The sequence below is a fragment of the Sycon ciliatum genome, chromosome 1 (genome assembly GCF_964019385.1).
Source record: "Sycon ciliatum chromosome 1, ocSycCili1.1, whole genome shotgun sequence".
Classification (NCBI taxonomy): Eukaryota; Metazoa; Porifera; class Calcarea; order Leucosolenida; family Sycettidae; genus Sycon; species Sycon ciliatum.
The window spans coordinates 10,193,351-10,211,389 of NC_088643.1; the positions used below are offsets into that span (position 1 = coordinate 10,193,351).

At 47.7% G+C, this 18,039-nt stretch overlaps 1 long non-coding RNA gene across 1 annotated transcript; it reads left to right on the forward strand.

The window, feature by feature from the left end:
* The first annotated feature begins 5,878 nt into the window (after positions 1-5,878).
* On the forward strand, positions 5,879-7,575 carry LOC135812757 (uncharacterized). Its single transcript, XR_010552957.1, has 2 exons — positions 5,879-6,258; positions 6,958-7,575. It is a non-coding gene; the product is annotated as an uncharacterized LOC135812757 (long non-coding RNA).
* The last annotated feature ends 10,464 nt before the right edge of the window (positions 7,576-18,039 follow it).

Below are 18,039 nucleotides of genomic sequence, written 5' to 3' on the forward strand. Positions count from 1 at the left end.
TACGCACGAGGAGCCAAATCATGGCAAATGAGCTCGATCAAGTCCACTTTTCGCCATGCGACATACTCTATGTATTGCTACACAGTACACGTACAGTCTAGTCTGTAAGACTTAGTAGGAAGTCACTTCAGAGAACAACTCCCTGAGGCTGAGGTAAATAATTCTGCTTGTGAACCTTGACCATGTACTCATGTGTACCAGGTGTACTAACATGTAGCTAAATCTACCACAGTACATGTACTGTCAGTATTACTAGTAGCAGGCCAGCAGTCACGTCTGACGGCTGACGTGTGTGAGAGCTGTGGACAGCGACGCAATCAGTTCTCCCTTTTCAGGCCTGGGCGGCTTGCACAACCCTCCAGACAAGTACGAGAAGTACCGTTGAAGTAGCAGCTAGTAAGCATACCAAGCAAAAAATAGTTTGCCAGCAACAACCTTGGCCTTCGGCATACTCGACGGAAAGGGCCGGATGCGGCCTCGTTGAAAGTCGGAAGGTTTCGTGGCCACAAGTTTCATCTCCAAAGGCATGTGAAGCTTTGTGTTCACCAATACACTAATACCTTGCACCTGACCATGTTCACAGTCGTGGTTGTCTGTTGCTTTTCATCGTAAACCGTATTGGGGCGGAGCCGCGGAGGTACAATCCCTGACTTCCTGAGTTAGTTCTTACGACTCCATTGCTTTAGTAACATGGACGTAAAAAAAATAAAAAAAATTCACGGTTCGCGTGAGACTCGGCTGGAAGCCTAGCCGGGCTTTCCGCATCCGTAGGAACGCCACCACCCTCTAGGATCAAAGGCGCAGATGCAGCGCCTAAACGGTGGGAGGTGAGTAGATCAGCTCACCAGCAAGTGGTCAAAGACCAAAAATCCCATTCACTGCATCCATGTTTTCCTCGTGCCAGGCCACGAGTTCCCAATTAACTGTGGGTACCCCCGGGTCGCAGCACGGCTGGAAAAAATCCTTCCGCTTCCAAGCAGGACTTGAACCTGGTACCCTCTGTTTCTCAATCATGATCTTAGAGCTTCAAGTTAGACCATCCCACTATGCCTGCCTGCACACGGACGTAAGTAAGTGTTATACAGGTCCTCCCTCGTTAGTAGATAATCTCTGGGCCATCGAAAAAGTTATCTTATAATTATTGTAACGAGACTTATCTTGTAGCAGGACCTGCAGCTAAAGGTGAAATAGGAACTACTTCGTACTTACCGGGGCTACCCTCGATACAACATAAATTATCGATGCTTCAACTCGTTATAAGATAATTGAAAATCTCCAAGTTACTCCACCATAACTCTTCCTTGGATGCAAAGGATCGTCCATATTCACGAATACATAGACATAATACGTTTCCTCTTTCTGCTTTATCCTACGTGTTTTGGCCTTGGTCCTGCATGGTCGATATTATCTTATACCGGTACTGAGGGTTTGGCACTCCAGGGACCTGGGCAAAGGGTCGTTTAACGAATTTTATGTACTAACGGATTATGTTGTAACCGGACCTGTAAACAGTTGTATAGACCACGTTTCGCCAGGGGATTTCAGATTTCTATTTACTAACGGGGTTTATGTAGTAACCGGACTCGTTGTAATGAGGGAGGACCTGTTAATAATGTACAAGATGTACATGTACATGTACATGTACGTCATCCGACTGTGCATACTGGTACCGGTAGTAACGTTAGTTGCCCGCGAAAAAGACTTACGTGACAGTAGTAATGCGCATGTACGTTTGAGCTCCCTCTTCTCGATCCACCGACTTGACTTGCCACTTGACTGCCTCACCGCTGTCATTCAGAACACACAATTCCATCGGATTTCCGACTCGGAAAACCGGCAAGAAAGCACCACGTCCGGCTCGACAATACAGTGTTTCCGCCTTTCCGGGCAATTCACCTCTCATTAGTTGAGCTTCGGCAGGCTAAAGAAGTTTGTGTCTAAACTAAAGAGCACGGCTTTTACGGTACTAAGCTTTAGTTTACAGTTCTTCACTTTGTTTCCGAACACAGTGCGTCCTCCGCTTTGTAACAGTTTATATACATGCTGTCAACCACAAGCAAACAACGTGTTTTCAACCAAACAAGGCGTGTCTGACTGAGTCTACCAGAGCATACTAACTAATACTTAGTATAATATACAGAATACTTGTACACCCAGACACGTTCCGTTTCCAGTGCGACAAACACCTCGTGAACACCACGGCAGCAGGCAGCCGGATGTGTAGAACAAGTACTAAGTAAGTAACTACTCAGTATTTGGAGGACTGTTGCAGGGTCTGCTCTAGGATTGTAGGACAGCCGGGTACACGTGTACCTGGCGCAACCATTTCAACTGGGTCGGAGCCGGGTACACATGTACATGTACATGTACATACATGTACCTGGCGCTGTCTCACCAGCCGAGTCACATGCTTTAACTGGTTGGTTGGTTTATTTTAATTCGGACAATAGACGGGAACTAGGCCCAATGATATAAAGGCGAATGGATAAGCCGCATTTAGAAAAGAGAGGACAGGAATTAGAAAATTACGAAAGAAGAAGAAGTATTTGACACATACAAGCCATGTAGTCAGTCCTTTCAAAGTTCGACAGTACCAACCGGGTCACAGGTGACCCGGTATTATATTTTCAACCGGGTCCCAGCGCAGCCCAACCGGGTGGATTACCCGGCTCACCCGGCGCTGCAGCAGACACTGTGTTGGTCATTCGCAACGTTACGTTGTCACCTCCAAAGCAGCTAGTCGCAAGCCCATGAAATATTACCGTTAAATATGGTAACGACCTCAGCGATAGTGGTACATGTATTGCACTTCAAAGAAGAAACTCGGCGGTTGATCGCTCCAAACTACCGGTAGTTACTTTGGGCTTGGAGCTCGCGCTTTCGAACGTTGTGAGCAGCCAACTTTCTCATCCGGAAGGTTCAGTGACCCGTCGTCGCCGAGGCCGCTACCACTAATTCGATTACTACAAACCGTGAAACGTATACGTATGCGCATGCTGTGGATTACTCGGAAGGAGTTGTGGAGTTGCTGTCTGATGATCGGTTAAAACCGTGAAACGCTTTTGATTCCTCTCAAGTACGTATGCTGTGGATTCGGTAACTGCTCATGCCTCCTGGCGCATGGTTCCTCTTTTCGTCTAGACACCTAATTGTAGTACATTGTATTCGACTGCCAGTATTCGATCTGACAGTGCCCCAATTTGCCAAAGTATTCGTAGCACTGATGTGATTGCAGTGAGAGTAAATCCACCACCTGCATCAGCGGTCAGTGTCTCCGGCCAGGAGCTAGAGTCATGGCACAGTCGTGGAAAATAATACACAACGGCTTGCAAAGTCACAACTATTACTTACTTGGTGTTTCGAATGTCGGGAAATATCAGGTTTTTGGCAACAATCGGCTAAAGCCATGAGGTGCAACGCCATGACCAGATGACTGTACGGGCACATGACTTTGTGATTTGTAGACACGTAACACCTTTAGCACTAATGCTACATTTACCTGACTACATACTGTACATGCCATTGCTACATAAAGTCTTTATGTACTTGTAGCAATGACGTACGTTTTGTGTAGTCAGGTAAATGTACAGGCGATGTAGCATGCCCAAATTTAGAAATCATGGAGAGCCATGGATCGGATGGAGGAGCCTGACTAGACTCGTACGCGAAGTGAATATCAAACAGACGAAGAGGAGTTTTCCTGTTATGCCATAGGCTCTGGCCATAGCATCTCTGGTGCCGAAAGGCGGGCTAACGCCCCTACATGGCTACTTCCCCTTGTCTAACCCCCAAGACGAAATGATAGTAGCAGACTGGCCGAAATTTAAAAAAAAATCTCTAGCGATACTGAAGTAAACACAGTGACTGATCCATTGATAAAATTTAATTTGGACCTGGATGATTCGTTGAAGGAGCGGCTATATTACAGAAAGAGCTTGTTCCAAATAACTGCCTTTGCCGAGTCCAGCTCAGCAGGCGCGAAAAGAACTAGAGTTTCTCATGGACGCAGTACCAAGTCGAGTGAGTGCTCAGGAGCGCGTGTCTTACTTTTCTGGTGAAGCACGTACAATGATTATGTAGATCTACAGTTCGTCGTGGACGATTGTAATGCAAGGCCTACAGTCAAGTGCTATCAGAAAAGAAGAACTTTGTGGCCAACCATTTGTCTCCACGCTGCACGCAACCTCAGGAGAAGAAGACGGCTCAAGCAGAGGATGTAGAATTGTAGAGCGGCAAAATAACTTCTGACCAAGTGTTTTCAGGATTTCCGCAAATGGGAGGGATCTCGATCTGAGATCGTCCCTCAGGGACTGGCCTCACGTGAGCTGTTTCAGATGAAGACATTCAAGAGCGGAAGCAGTGCCAGCTTGTCTGCAGGCAGGATTACCACTTCCCATGATAAGCTTCCAGCATCCAAATGATCACCAGCAATAATGGTTTCACCTCTCATTACATGGATAAGCAAGGGAAAAGATTTGATACACCCACTATTCAGCCACAGCCCTGCATCAAAAGTAATAGTTGCAATGGAGAGCAGCCAATGGAGACGCGATCATGTCTTCTAGTACGGCTGAGAAGTGGTGGAGCTCGTGAGAGATATTGTAGCAGCTTCAGGGGCAGATCGGCTAAATAAATCCTTTGCTGGAAGTTTGACAATGGCAGCCTTTCTTCCATTTTTGTTCCAAACCAAGAGCCCTTGTTGAAGCATTATAATCAGCATTACAAGGTAGTTTTTGGAGCATTATGATTAGCATTGTACGAACATTTTCGGAGCATTATCCGCTGGACCCTTTTTATTTTTGTTTTCCGCTGTACTCATAATTTTACAAGTCCTAGGCCTGTGGGATCCGGGACTGCCCTATTCAAAATTTAATACTTGGTCCGACTTATTAAAAATGTGCGTTTCGCTTCGAACGTCAGCCAAACAAATTCAAATAATCTCAGGACGGAACAAACTTTCCAGCTACCTAACACTATCCTTCAGTTGTCGATTTGTGATGTTGAAAAAGAAATGGCTCCAACCCCAAAGGAGGCAGCGTCCCAGGATCCTAGTCGACTCGCCGATTTTGCGTGCAAATTTTGTCGTCAGAGGACTCCTGTTGCTTCTCGCGCAACACAGAGAAGGCCTGGTGCTGAAATCAACACCCACTGCGATGGGGAATTGTCACGGAGTACCAGAAACTCCTGGGTGATCGTTCTCGAGTGCTTCCTGGCGGATTGAAATCGCCGAGTGCAGTCGCTGTTTCCTTGGAAGAATCAAGTAACAGCAAACGCGTCATCCAGAAACTCGTGCAGAAAGCACCTGCATCGCTCCGTCCAGTTTGTGCTGATCTCTCTCGCATTCGTTCACGATGTGGCGGCCGACGAATCAAGAGTACAGAAGAGATTGTCGAGAAGTAACAGTTGATCGATATAAACAACCGCCCTTGAGGTCGACTTTCAGGCGACAACCTGGCTGGAAAACTGAAGCGCAGAAAGGGTGAATACGTGAATGGTGCGGAGGCCCCGCCGACTCCTCGGAGCCGCGATCGCGATGCGTCACAAGATCGCCAGTCTCCGGGGCCAGTGGATTCGTGAAACAGGCATTACAGACGTTGTCGTCTTGTTACCATGGTTACAGGGAACCCTAAGTGCTCTTTACAGAGCGGCTATCTCTTAAAGGGAAACTGAACGCCAAAAATAAGTATGGCTTATCCGAAGGAGAATTGGGCACTGATTCCGATGAGCTATGTCTCGAGCCGATCAGAGAAGAGGAACTGTGTCAAATTTCATAATTAACACCTCCCATATTTGGAAATTGGCCTTGATGACGTGCGTACTGCTTAGCTGTCACCATGCTGTGCATGTTCAGCAGTGTAATTGAATGGAAGAAAACATATTACTTTGGTGTTTTGCAGCTCTGTTTCGTTCCCTGACGGTAACCAAATCTAGATGTAGGAATCTGTTGAGCAGGAGAGTGACACATGTCTTCCCGAAGGCTGTCCAGGCTGCAGTGGTGATGAAGAAGACACGATCATCACCCCGAGATCGATCGTAGCGAATTGGAAAACTCATGGTGAATTTGCTTCCTCTCCAAGGCAATGTCGAGGTATGAAGGGTGCTTGTACTGCCTTCCAAAGTGAAGAGGAGATGAACATGGCTTTGCATAGCTGTTGTTCTATGCCAACTTACCTACTCTTGCTGGTACCGTAGTGGCATATTGCAAATTTCGTGGACGAACAACTCTAGTCACTAGTGGCTAGTGAGCAACACTAACAGGTGAGATTTTTCAATTCGACAACAATTGTTTTTGTTTGAGAACTGGCAGTGGCAGTCATTAGACTCAGTAGGTGTCTTTGCTGCTTCTTTCCCTTCATTGGTAGGGTTGTGCTTGAATAGTACAAGTGCTTGAAGTAAAATAAAATAAATAGAACATGTGGAACATAAATCTAATCAAGTATCAGTACATGTATTGCGAATTTCAACTTCAAAGCACATGAAATCACAATGATCACGAAGTTTATGTAATCAGGAGTACACCCTGTGTTCAACGAACACATACACACATGCTGTATTGCGCACACACATGTACACATGTGCGTGCAGCCCCACCCCATCCCACAGACACACGGATGCAGCGCGCACATCCATACACATGTGCGTGTACCCCCCCCCCCCCCCCCCACACACACACACATTCCTACCCATACACATGTGCGTCCCCCCCCCCCCCACACACACACGTGTGCACATGCAGATACACAAACACACACGCACGAACACACACGCACAAGATACGTGTAAGTGTGCATGGTCTTCCTGGTGCAGATGCTGAGCCAGCACAATGGAAAATACCTCCATCAAGATGCTTGATCAAGTGTTGTGATAATGGCACTGTTTGTTTGTTTTTACAAAGAAGTGTGGGAAAGATTACAATGCATTATAATTCATAATTGTTCTTTGCCTTGTACTGTGCAGACCAGAATGCTTCGCTATCAACTCCTGGATTTCCATCGGCATGGTGTTCAGCTGCAGCGGCATCTGGTCCGGGGAGTTCAAGTTGCTGGATGGCTGCACTGACACAGGATGGGTTTGCGTTGGCAATGCGATACGGCAGTCATCCCACATCATGAGCTACATGTTTATGTAATTTATATTGTCGCTCGTCCAGCAACGTCAAGGCTCTGCATGTAAACACAGGAGAACACCATAATACTATTCAGGGGATAATAATTTTGGATATCAATTTCGTGACAATTATTAGATTCACACAATATTCACAACGTATGCAACACGATGCTGTCTATTGACACTACTTCAAACTGAAGTGCTCACTACTCCTCTCCCGTTTTCATCTCCCTCTACCTTATGAATACTCTGCATTACTGGTTTCGTTTCTACCCTTTCCATTGCTGCCAGCTCCCAGTTTTTTTCAATGCACAGCACCACCTTGACAGTCATTTTTGTGATTTGATGTACACATACTTTGAAGTTCAAATTATTACATGATCAGATTTTTGTTCCACATTTTCTATTTATTTTTACTTCAAGCACAACCCTACCGATGAAGGGAAAGAAGCAGCAGAGAGACACCTACTGAGTCTAATGACTGCCACTGCCAGTTCTCAAACAAAAACAATTTTTGTCGAATTGAAAAATCTCACCTGTTAGTGTTGCTCACTAGCCACTAGTGACTAGAGTTGTTCGTCCACGAAATTTGCAATATGCCACTACGGTACCAGCAAGAGTAGGTAAGTTGGCATAGAACAACAGCTATGCAAAGCCATGTTCATCTCCTCTTCACTTTGGAAGGCAGTACAAGCACCCTTCATACCTCGACATTGCCTTGGAGTGGAAGCAAATTCACCATGAGTTTTCCAATTCGCTACGATCGATCTCGGGGTGATGATCGTGTCTTCTTCATCACCACTGCAGCCTGGACAGCCTTCGGGAAGACATGTGTCACTCTCCTGCTCAACAGATTCCAACATCTAGATTTGGTTACCGTCAGGGAACGAAACAGAGCTGCAAAACACCAAAGTAATTGTTTTCTTCCATTCAATTACACTGTCATGGCCCTGCGTAGATAGCACTACTCACCAATACTATAGTAGTGCTGCACACATTCATTATCAGCCTGTCACCTACCTCTACCGCGGCTCTTCATCAATGTTCTCTTCCTTTTGATTAGGATAGGGTTACCTCTCCTGTCGCCGGACCTAGACTATCCATTACCATAGAACTGTCAGCTATTGTCTCTGTTGCCGGTCCGCTGTTCTGCTGTTCCGCTTAGTTGCTCCGATTCATGATTAGCATTAGCTTCAATACTTAGATACATTACTCTTTGCTGAGTTTAGCACAGCTCACTAGTCGTTCGCTGCTGCCTGCTCGATCCTTCCCTTCGTGGCCGCTCGCATAGATTTCAGCTAGTATAAGTTCGCTGACTTAGTCAGATATCGAGGAGTCTTCGATTAGTCTTGGATTAGTCTTGTATGAGTCTTGGATTAGTCTTGTATGAGTCTTGGATTAGTCTTGTATGAGTCTTGTATTAGTCTTATTCTCTTTTATAGCTTTCTTGACTTTCTTTATAGGAGTTCCGCTACCGCTCAAGCGGACTTGTCCGCTTGAGCCGGTGTGGCCTTTGACTTTGTAGTTTCTTACTGTTCCTTTACTATATCGGACCTGAGGGCTCCGCCACCCTGACTTCTCTCTGTGCTTTGGGTCTGAGGTACGCCTGAGCGGAACTACCAAGAGGCGCACATATACTTTGTGCAAACGGGCTTGGGATAACTAACACGTAGGGACGATCAGCCAGCCACGACACTTGGTGCTGTGACCAGGATTCTTCTTGGTCTAGTTTCCCAGGTCCTCCGCCCTACTCTTGGTGTACGCCCTTTCACTCTCCATCATCGTTCCGTCCTCCGCTGTGGCTCTGCCGCACAGGCTCTGTAATCTACGCCGCCTCACGAGTTCTTTGGATTGTGAGTGCCTACTGACGATTCCTCGTCGATCGACGAGTCGTACGCCAAATCCGTTGAAGACACGCGCTCCGAGTTGCGAACGGCAACAAAGAGAATACTTACGCCAGGTTACCACTGCGTTCGCAGTCGTTTCCTCTTTGAAGAGACTGAGCAAAAGAGACGTTCCTCGGTGTTGATCGTCAGTTGCGCCGCTCTGCTGTTTCAGCAAAGCCATACGCTCCCAAACGTGTTGTGGTACTGTCTGTGCTGCTTCCGTTGGCCTACGCCTTTGTGATCAGTCCTGCCTCCGGAGCCCTGGTCAATCTGTTCGCCTGTGTTACGCCTGTGAGCTGTGTTACGCTCGCAAAGCAAAAAAAATTAGTTTCGTCTCTTCGCCGGATGCTCCGCGATCCTTGTTGTACATGATTGTACAGTCCGCACTCTCTGAGCATGCGCTCACTCCGTTAACGCGTTGTGTGTTCAAACCAGCTCAGCTGGTATGGTTCACCGGTTTCTCCGCCGATGTACATGTACTTGTACTTACGTAGTTCCTGTGGGAGCTGTTGACGAAACGCTCATGAGTTACGTGAGTGCTCCGTTGTACTCGACGAGTTTGGGTCCCGCGCGTTGGGTCATTCACCGCTGCAGCACTTCCTCCGGGAAGAGGTTGACTCTACGCGCTCTCCGTCTGATGGAGATGGCCATCCTCCAGCTCTGTGCTCGAGCTCGTTTACGCTGTGTGACGGAGTATGCGCGTCATGCCTCGTCGGTCTTCCGCTTGATTCCGCCAGACCACTTACGCTTATCCCCTGGTGTTGGCCTTTGTCCGCTGTCCACAGCTCCTGTGGTGCATTGATTGTCTTGATAATTGAGTGATTGAGAGATGGCTCTCGTGATACTGATACGCCCTGCAACAGGCGCCTGGCGCCACCTCCGTCCTATTCATGTTTCGTTTCTGTTTCCGCTGATAATTGTCCTTTGTCCCGCGTGGCGATTGAGTTTCGCCTGGTTTACGCTTCGTCTGGTCTGATGCGCCTTTGGCGATGTGGTTCCGCCTGGTGCAAGAGAAGGATTGTGCGCACGATTGGTGCGGTTCGGATCGTCACTGGAGAAGTTCCTGGTCTCGTGACTGGATCCAAGATCGGAGTAGAGAGAAAAGGCTCCGATGGCTCGCGGTTAGTGGTTGCGCTGATTGCCCGTCGTTGTATTGCTGCCGAGTGCTGGCGACGGAATTGAAGTCCGATCTGACCGTGGAGTGGTTTGTGTTGTAAAATGCGTAGCCGGCTACGTGACAAGCGGCGAAAGGCTGCTGTGGTGCTCGGGAGCTCGCGTCCGACTGACCAACGGAGAGCGCGCGGAGCTGGCCAGGTAAGAGTACGGAGATATATGCACGCGATCAGACCACCGTCTTTTGTGAGTTTTGTTTTTTTGGTTGTCAGTGGAGGTTAGCTGGTTTTATTTTTCAAGGTTTTGGAAGGGTTTTGTCTGAAGTATTTGTTTTGCAAGCAGTAACGGGTTTACTGGTTTTGAAGGGGTGCAGAGGTAATGAATGGTAGTTATTGAGTTCACGGAGGTTGAGAATCTTGGGTTTACTTTAGATTGAAGAATACGTACTAGAAAGTTCAGGCACCAGCTGTTGACGTAATATTGTTTGGTTATCATTTTGTTATTATTTTTGGAGGTTTTGTTGATTTATCCACCTATTCTATCACGGGTTCCGGGTCACTGATGAGTACCATTCAACTATGATGTCTATGTGAAGTACACCTTTGGGCTGTTACTTTTTCGTGTTACCGTGGTATCAGGCTCTGTTTTGACGTAGGTTGAAGATAGTGGTGAGTCTTGTCGTATGAATCATTGCGGGGAATGTGACTGCATTCATGTTGTTATTGTTGCCGTTGTTGTCTATCGGTACGAGAGTACACTACGCCGCCCAGTGGGCCTTCCGTATCCCTGTGTCGTTCATTTCCGCCGGTTTGCATACTGTGGTTGTAAATCACTCTGGTCCGCGTACCAGAAAGACAAAGTACGTAATCATTGTGGTTGCACATGTCTCGAATGACACTGCTCTTACGCCTACTTGTGTTGTCTATCTGGCACACGCCGCCGCTGCTGATATTGCAGCCTAGGGAAACCTATTTGTGTCTGAAGTGCCTGATGGCTTGTTACAGTTTGATGCGCGCCGTCCTTTCTGCCAATTGTGCCATTCTATGGTGTTTTTGGTATTCCGCTGCTAAGTTCACTTAGCCATATCATGAATGTTACGCTGCATTGTGCTGGGCGGTTGCCACCTGGCCTTGACTGACCAGGCTGCCCACCATAGTTCCATGACCCGTCAATCTTGTTGTTACACGAAGCTGGATTCTGTAGTGAATCTGATCAGTACGTGCAACACAGCTTGGGTCCTCTTTCCGCTAACGCTTTTGGCGTTAAATCCCATTGCTGGAGAGTCAATTCTCCCACTGCCGCTCAGATCATTGATTGTGGTGTGCAGCCGTGAGCCATGCTAACAGACTATCACGTCGTGCTCGTTCAGCACAGTTCGTGTGTGTGCACACTTGGTCTATGGCTTGCATTCCGCTGAGGTACAAACCGTTGCGTTTCCTACCCTCATGTGTATCAGGTAAACGTTACGCCAGAAACTTTGTGCATGCGCATTCTGTGTGCACAAAACGTTCGCCTGTATCTGTCTGCACTGCCCGTCCTCATGACATTGGCGCTCGTCTGGTGCATCTCGTTTCTAGTAACCTTATCTGGTTGCTGGTCCTCGCCGATTGGTTGAAGTTTCCCCAAACTTTGTGTATACTAACTATGGTGTGGACTATTCCTGGTACGAGACCGTCTCTTGGATGTTGTGTATTGCGTCCCAACTACGCCCGGTCTTCGTGATTATTCTCAGTGATTCTTGTGGATCAACTGTCTCGCTGCCGTGTTCTTTATGAGCTAGGCCACCATCCTTCGAGATGGAAGAAAAAATTCGCTTCTTGAGTTGGTGGAAGATCTGCCTTCTCCCTACGCCAGTCCAGTCACCTGTGAGTGAGGCATTCCTACTGCTACCTGACTTCGAGTCATTGGCTCTGCTGTTCTACCACTACGTCTCATCGTTTCACCCTACCATGCGGATACCATCACTCACCTATAGTACGATGACATGAACACCAGGATTCCATTCCGTGGTCTGCTGAGCCTCACCAAGTATCTGTCTTACCCAGCCATTGCCACCAGTTGCTGGAGTATCAATGTTTCTGCTATGTCTTCGTTGTCCGTCCACCCTGTCACTATAGCCGATTCCGTTTGGTACTGCACTTACACTAGTACTGCTATGATGTCGTCTGTTCCCTACTACCCTGAGTGCACTGTTCCAGTCTACCATCTTGTACTGCCATCATCTTCTATAGTGTCTACCGTCAAAGTACTGTCTTCCATGTGCCTAATAGTGTCTGCTCAACTTGATTCAAGTGCTGTCGTCCACCATCGTCATGAGTACCGCCCGCACTGATCTCTGTCTGCTACCCGCTGAGTGTCACCAAGTAAGACTATCTATGTACGAACAATTGTGCCCCATATCGTTAGTTCTCTAAGTTCAGCCTTTGCTCATAGCTACCTCTCGAGTGCCTACTGCCCAACTGTTACCCCTGGTCCTGTGCCTTAGGCAGTGAACAATTAGCTCCTAGCCCCATCGTGCTTTGATTAGGATTGTTTCCCAGCACACAACAAGATTTTGTGCCAATAGATTAGATCCGCTGTCCATTCGTTTTGTTCTGTTCGGCATAGCTCATCAGTTATCCTAGTTTTGTTCTGCTGCTAGTGACTGTTTTGCGTCACAATTTTTCCAAAGTTAGACCCTGCTAGAGATGCCACCTGCCAAAGAAATTAGACTTTACATTGTGTTCATTAGTTCTAACCGTAGGTTCTTTCCGATTTCGTTTTCCTGATTCGAAGTCTGAAGCTTTGTTCCCTCTTGCTCACACCCTCTTTGGTACTACGGCGATGTTTAGTTTCCTTTTATTTTAGCCCTTTTTCATTTGCTCTTTTGTGTTATTTCTTCCCGTCACGAGGACGTGACCCTTTTCTTTGTAGCCGAGGGAGATGTCATGGCCCTGCGTAGATAGCACTACTCACCAATACTATAGTAGTGCTGCACACATTCATTATCAGCCTGTCACCTACCTCTACCGCGGCTCTTCATCAATGTTCTCTTCCTTTTGATTAGGATAGGGTTACCTCTCCTGTCGCCGGACCTAGACTATCCATTACCATAGAACTGTCAGCTATTGTCTCTGTTGCCGGTCCGCTGTTCTGCTGTTCCGCTTAGTTGCTCCGATTCATGATTAGCATTAGCTTCAATACTTAGATACATTACTCTTTGCTGAGTTTAGCACAGCTCACTAGTCGTTCGCTGCTGCCTGCTCGATCCTTCCCTTCGTGGCCGCTCGCATAGATTTCAGCTAGTATAAGTTCGCTGACTTAGTCAGATATCGAGGAGTCTTCGATTAGTCTTGGATTAGTCTTGTATGAGTCTTGGATTAGTCTTGTATGAGTCTTGGATTAGTCTTGTATGAGTCTTGTATTAGTCTTATTCTCTTTTATAGCTTTCTTGACTTTCTTTATAGGAGTTCCGCTACCGCTCAAGCGGACTTGTCCGCTTGAGCCGGTGTGGCCTTTGACTTTGTAGTTTCTTACTGTTCCTTTACTATATCGGACCTGAGGGCTCCGCCACCCTGACTTCTCTCTGTGCTTTGGGTCTGAGGTACGCCTGAGCGGAACTACCAAGAGGCGCACATATACTTTGTGCAAACGGGCTTGGGATAACTAACACGTAGGGACGATCAGCCAGCCACGACAACACTGCTGAACATGCACAGCATGGTGACAGCTAAGCAGTACGCACGTCATCAAGGCCAATTTCCAAATATGGGAGGTGTTAATTATGAAATTTGACACAGTTCCTCTTCTCTGATCGGCTCGAGACATAGCTCATCGGAATCAGTGCCCAATTCTCCTTCGGATAAGCCATACTTATTTTTGGCGTTCAGTTTCCCTTTAATTTGCTAAATCCTATATATAGGCGGATTTTGGTCATATTTTTCAACTCAAAATGGGCGTGGCATGAGAATAGCAAAAAGTATATGACCAATTCTTCCGCGTTAGGTCTTAGTAGATATCGAGAGTTGAATAAGATAATTTTTTCAAACACTAACATCTCAGGCTCATCTCCTTGCCCAATATTACTAAGGCCTGTGCCCTATTTTTCGAATCCTATATATAGGATTTGAGATTTTATTGGACCTTGTTTTATCCTAAAAACTGGTAGTTTCATGACGGCATGTGCGATATGTCGTCATGAAACCATCCTGTGCCACACCTGCAATGTTCTTTTGCACATTCACTGCTTCAGTCCTTTCCATGACAGCAGCTGAACAATTATGCTCAAATTTCCAATTATTGCTGAAAATGGGTATTCATCAGAAATATTATCGCCCTATGAATCTACATTCATGCCTCAAACATATTTACAACTTCCATGAAAACCATTATGTCGTTATTATTGGTCGTGATGACCAATAACAACGGCATAAAAGCTAAAAGGCACACATTTTCAAATCCTATATACTGTATAACACGTTATTTTCGGTGTGATTTTAATTTCGGTAATTTCGGTAGAGAATTCAGGCACCTAAATTTGGATTACACCTAAAAGGCACTAGAGTATGCACTGTATGTGAATGGTAGGCTGGTCACCTAATTCTACATTACACCTGAAACCTGGCAGGTCCCTGGTACCGAAAATTAAATACACCTAAAATTACATGATATACAGTATAGGATTTTTGGCCAGCAAATTAAGAGATAGGGCTTGAAAGTGATGACGTCAAAACGGCCAGGGAGTAGTAAGTTGACATCAGATTTCTATTTTTGGATCCACTAAGGTGTGACCTTGCTATTGCCTAAGTATGTGGGTGCATAGCAACCCACTCATGTCGCATGCAGGTGTGACTTTTATTTCGCCACCAGTTGTAACCCCGCCCCCAGTAGCCAAATCAGTCAGTTTCACTGGCTACATCACCATGCTGTGGGTAAGACCGCTTGAAATGTGCTTGGATCCATACAAAAAACTGGATAGTGGATCCAGTTTTTGAATTTTTGAAATTGTTGCTATGCTGTGACGTAGCACTTTCAAGCCCTATTGCCTAAGTATGTGGGTGCATAGCAACCCACTCATGTCGCATGCAGGTGTGACTTTTATTTCGCCACCAGTTGTCACCCCGCCCCCATTATACTAATCAGTCAGTTTCACTGGCTACATCACCATGATCACCTTGCTGTGAGTAAGACCGCTTGAAATGTGCTTGGATCCATACAAAAACTGGATCCAAGTGGATCCAGTTTTTGAATATTTATATATATTTTTGCTATGCTGTGACGTAGCACTTTCAAGCCCTAAAAAAGAGCACTTACAGTGACTTAGGCGAGTAACTAACTATTACTAGTATTACTATTACTTAGCCAGTAACTTAGGGTTCCCTGTAGCAAGACGGCAACGTCTAGTTTTTTTTCTTCTTTTTTTCTGAGCCTCTTGTACGGGCAAAATAACACATTTTGTGAAGAATCAACACATAAAACGAATCATCAGATACAGTATTTACAGAGTCTGTCACTCAGTAGGATCACTGCACTGTGCAGGTTCACTGGATGCGTGCCTCCGCCGCCACTAGCACAGCAGGGGACTCAGGCATGGCAGGAGCAAACGTGCTCCTTGAGCCACGCAGGCACATAGCACCACAACGCACCAGGGCAAACCCAAGGCGGCAGCGCAGCAAGGAGATAATCTGCCCGTATGGCTCCTTACTCTTCTCAGCCAGGAGAGAGGCGATCCACGTGAAAAGAGCATTGGCATGCTTGCCATAGCCACCAGAGGCAGAGAGCACAACGGGCACGAAGGAGGCATGCTCAACTTCACGTACTCGCTCCTCGTACTTCCGGCGCTTTTCCTGTTCATGGCGTCTGTAGCTAGCAGCGAGGGAGGTGGCACGATTCGAAGACGCAAAAGGGTTGAACACCCGTACATCAATAAAGATGCGCTCGAATCGGCCACCCCACACACCACTAGCCGCAACGTCCAGCCGAGCTTGCTCCTCCGTGACAGCTGTGCGATGGCGGAAGGCCTCTCCGGTGACGGGCTGGAGGTGGGGTTCCACTGTCACGTTGTGAGCAACCTGCCTTAGGAGCTCTGGCGGTGATGTCCCTCACCTCGTTATGTCGCAGCGTCGGGAAGCCACCAAACGGGCACGACAGGGCGTGACTCACATTCAGCGGCTTACTGCACACGCAGAGGCTTGGGGGCCGAGGAGGTGTCCAGCCGTACCGGAGGCACAGGCCATCCCGGAAATCTCCCTTGCTGAGTGTGAAGCCATGGCGGCTGAGGGGGCGGCAGGTCAGCCAGCTGGATGCACCCTTTTCTGAGGCCAGGTCGAGAACAGGGGCCAGCTCCCGGTGATCCGAGCGAAGAGCGTCAGCCATAGACTTGAACGCGCTCCGCTTCTCGGCCCGAACCGTCGCCTTGACCGTCCGGAGCTGAGTCAGAGAGTCGCCAAGAGACGACTCCTGCTCCAGCAGGCGAGACACGAGGCTAGCCGTGATCCTTCGGGATGAGGTGTACTGTTCAGCCACTGAACAAGGGTCTGCCATACCCAGTCCCCCAAGCCGGCAAGGCAGAGAGAGTAGGGAGCGAACAGTTGTCCCAGGTGGAGCCTGACCCGTGATGGCCGGGATGAGCCGACCGCTGATTGCGTGTTCCAGCGGTTCAAGCAGGGACGGCGGGATGGAGGAGGTCCGGCAGAGGAAGGACCACTTGTTTTGCAGGCCCTGTGTGAAGGCGGAGTAGGCGGCCTGTGGCTGCGATGCAGCGATGGTCGTGAGCTGCGCAACTTCCTCACACCAGGTGGCGACCTTGGACTGGACAAATTGTTCTATAAACTCATCCGTGCCCAAAGGTGCACCAAGGTGGCGGCAACCATCACACGTGACCTGCACACCGGTCCCCTCGAACATCTCGATAGCAGCTGCGTACCTGGAGGGCTTGACCAGGAGGAGTGACTTCTGGGCATTGCAGTCACGGGTAGCCATACCCGGGACCGTGGCTGACGAGATTGTCCCACCATTGGCGAACAGGCGTTAGCTTGCCACCGGCTGCAGCATCGTCCGCATACCAGCCCTGTTTCGCACCAGGCACTGCAACTTTCTTGATGAGCGGGAGGACTCCAAGCGCATATACGGGCATGGCCAGAGGGTCACCCTGAGTGGTACCCTCGCACGATAGCAAGCACTCTCCATCAACGAATAGGCGGGATCGGCAACGTCTAGTACGCGTATACGTCTGTAGGGCCTTCCCTATCAAAATAATAAAAAATTCTACTACATGTACTACTACTACAACTACTACTCCGCCTAGGCCTAACGTTATAACAAGAGTACATAACCCCCCAGAGTGTGCAACGCCTGATCCAGCTCTGTGTAGGGTCTTGGTCGAGCGGAATCGGATCTTCTGATGTCATGCGTACACTTCACACCAGCGCAAGGCCGGTCTCGAGGCAGGGCACCATTGTTTTTGATCCAAGAGTACCCGCGACTCCCCGGGTTCCCCTCAGATGTGTACGGTATTATGACGCAAAGATCCGATTCCGCTCGACCAAGACCCTACACAGAGCTGGATCAGGCGTTGCACACTCTGGGGGGTTATGTACTCTTGGTTATAACTCACATCTGCATCGTGCCAACACCGCCTACATCGCTTGACGCCTACAGTCCATTTCAAAACTATAGACGCGTACCTAGGCAAAAACAGTTATGCCAGCATCTATACCACATAAAATCTGTGATCACTTTGTGCATAAATTTTTCCAAATTGGGCGTCTACGTCTGTTACCCAATCCTTTAGAAACTATATGAGAGTAATCATGGTAATTGTGGAGCGATCCTGAGCAATATTCCGAAAACTATTCTCAAAAAGGTCCAGCCAAATTTGAAATATTTCAAAAACCCTACGCGTCTATAGTTTTGAAATGCACTGCAGCCTATCGTCTGGTCTGCGCATGTGGAT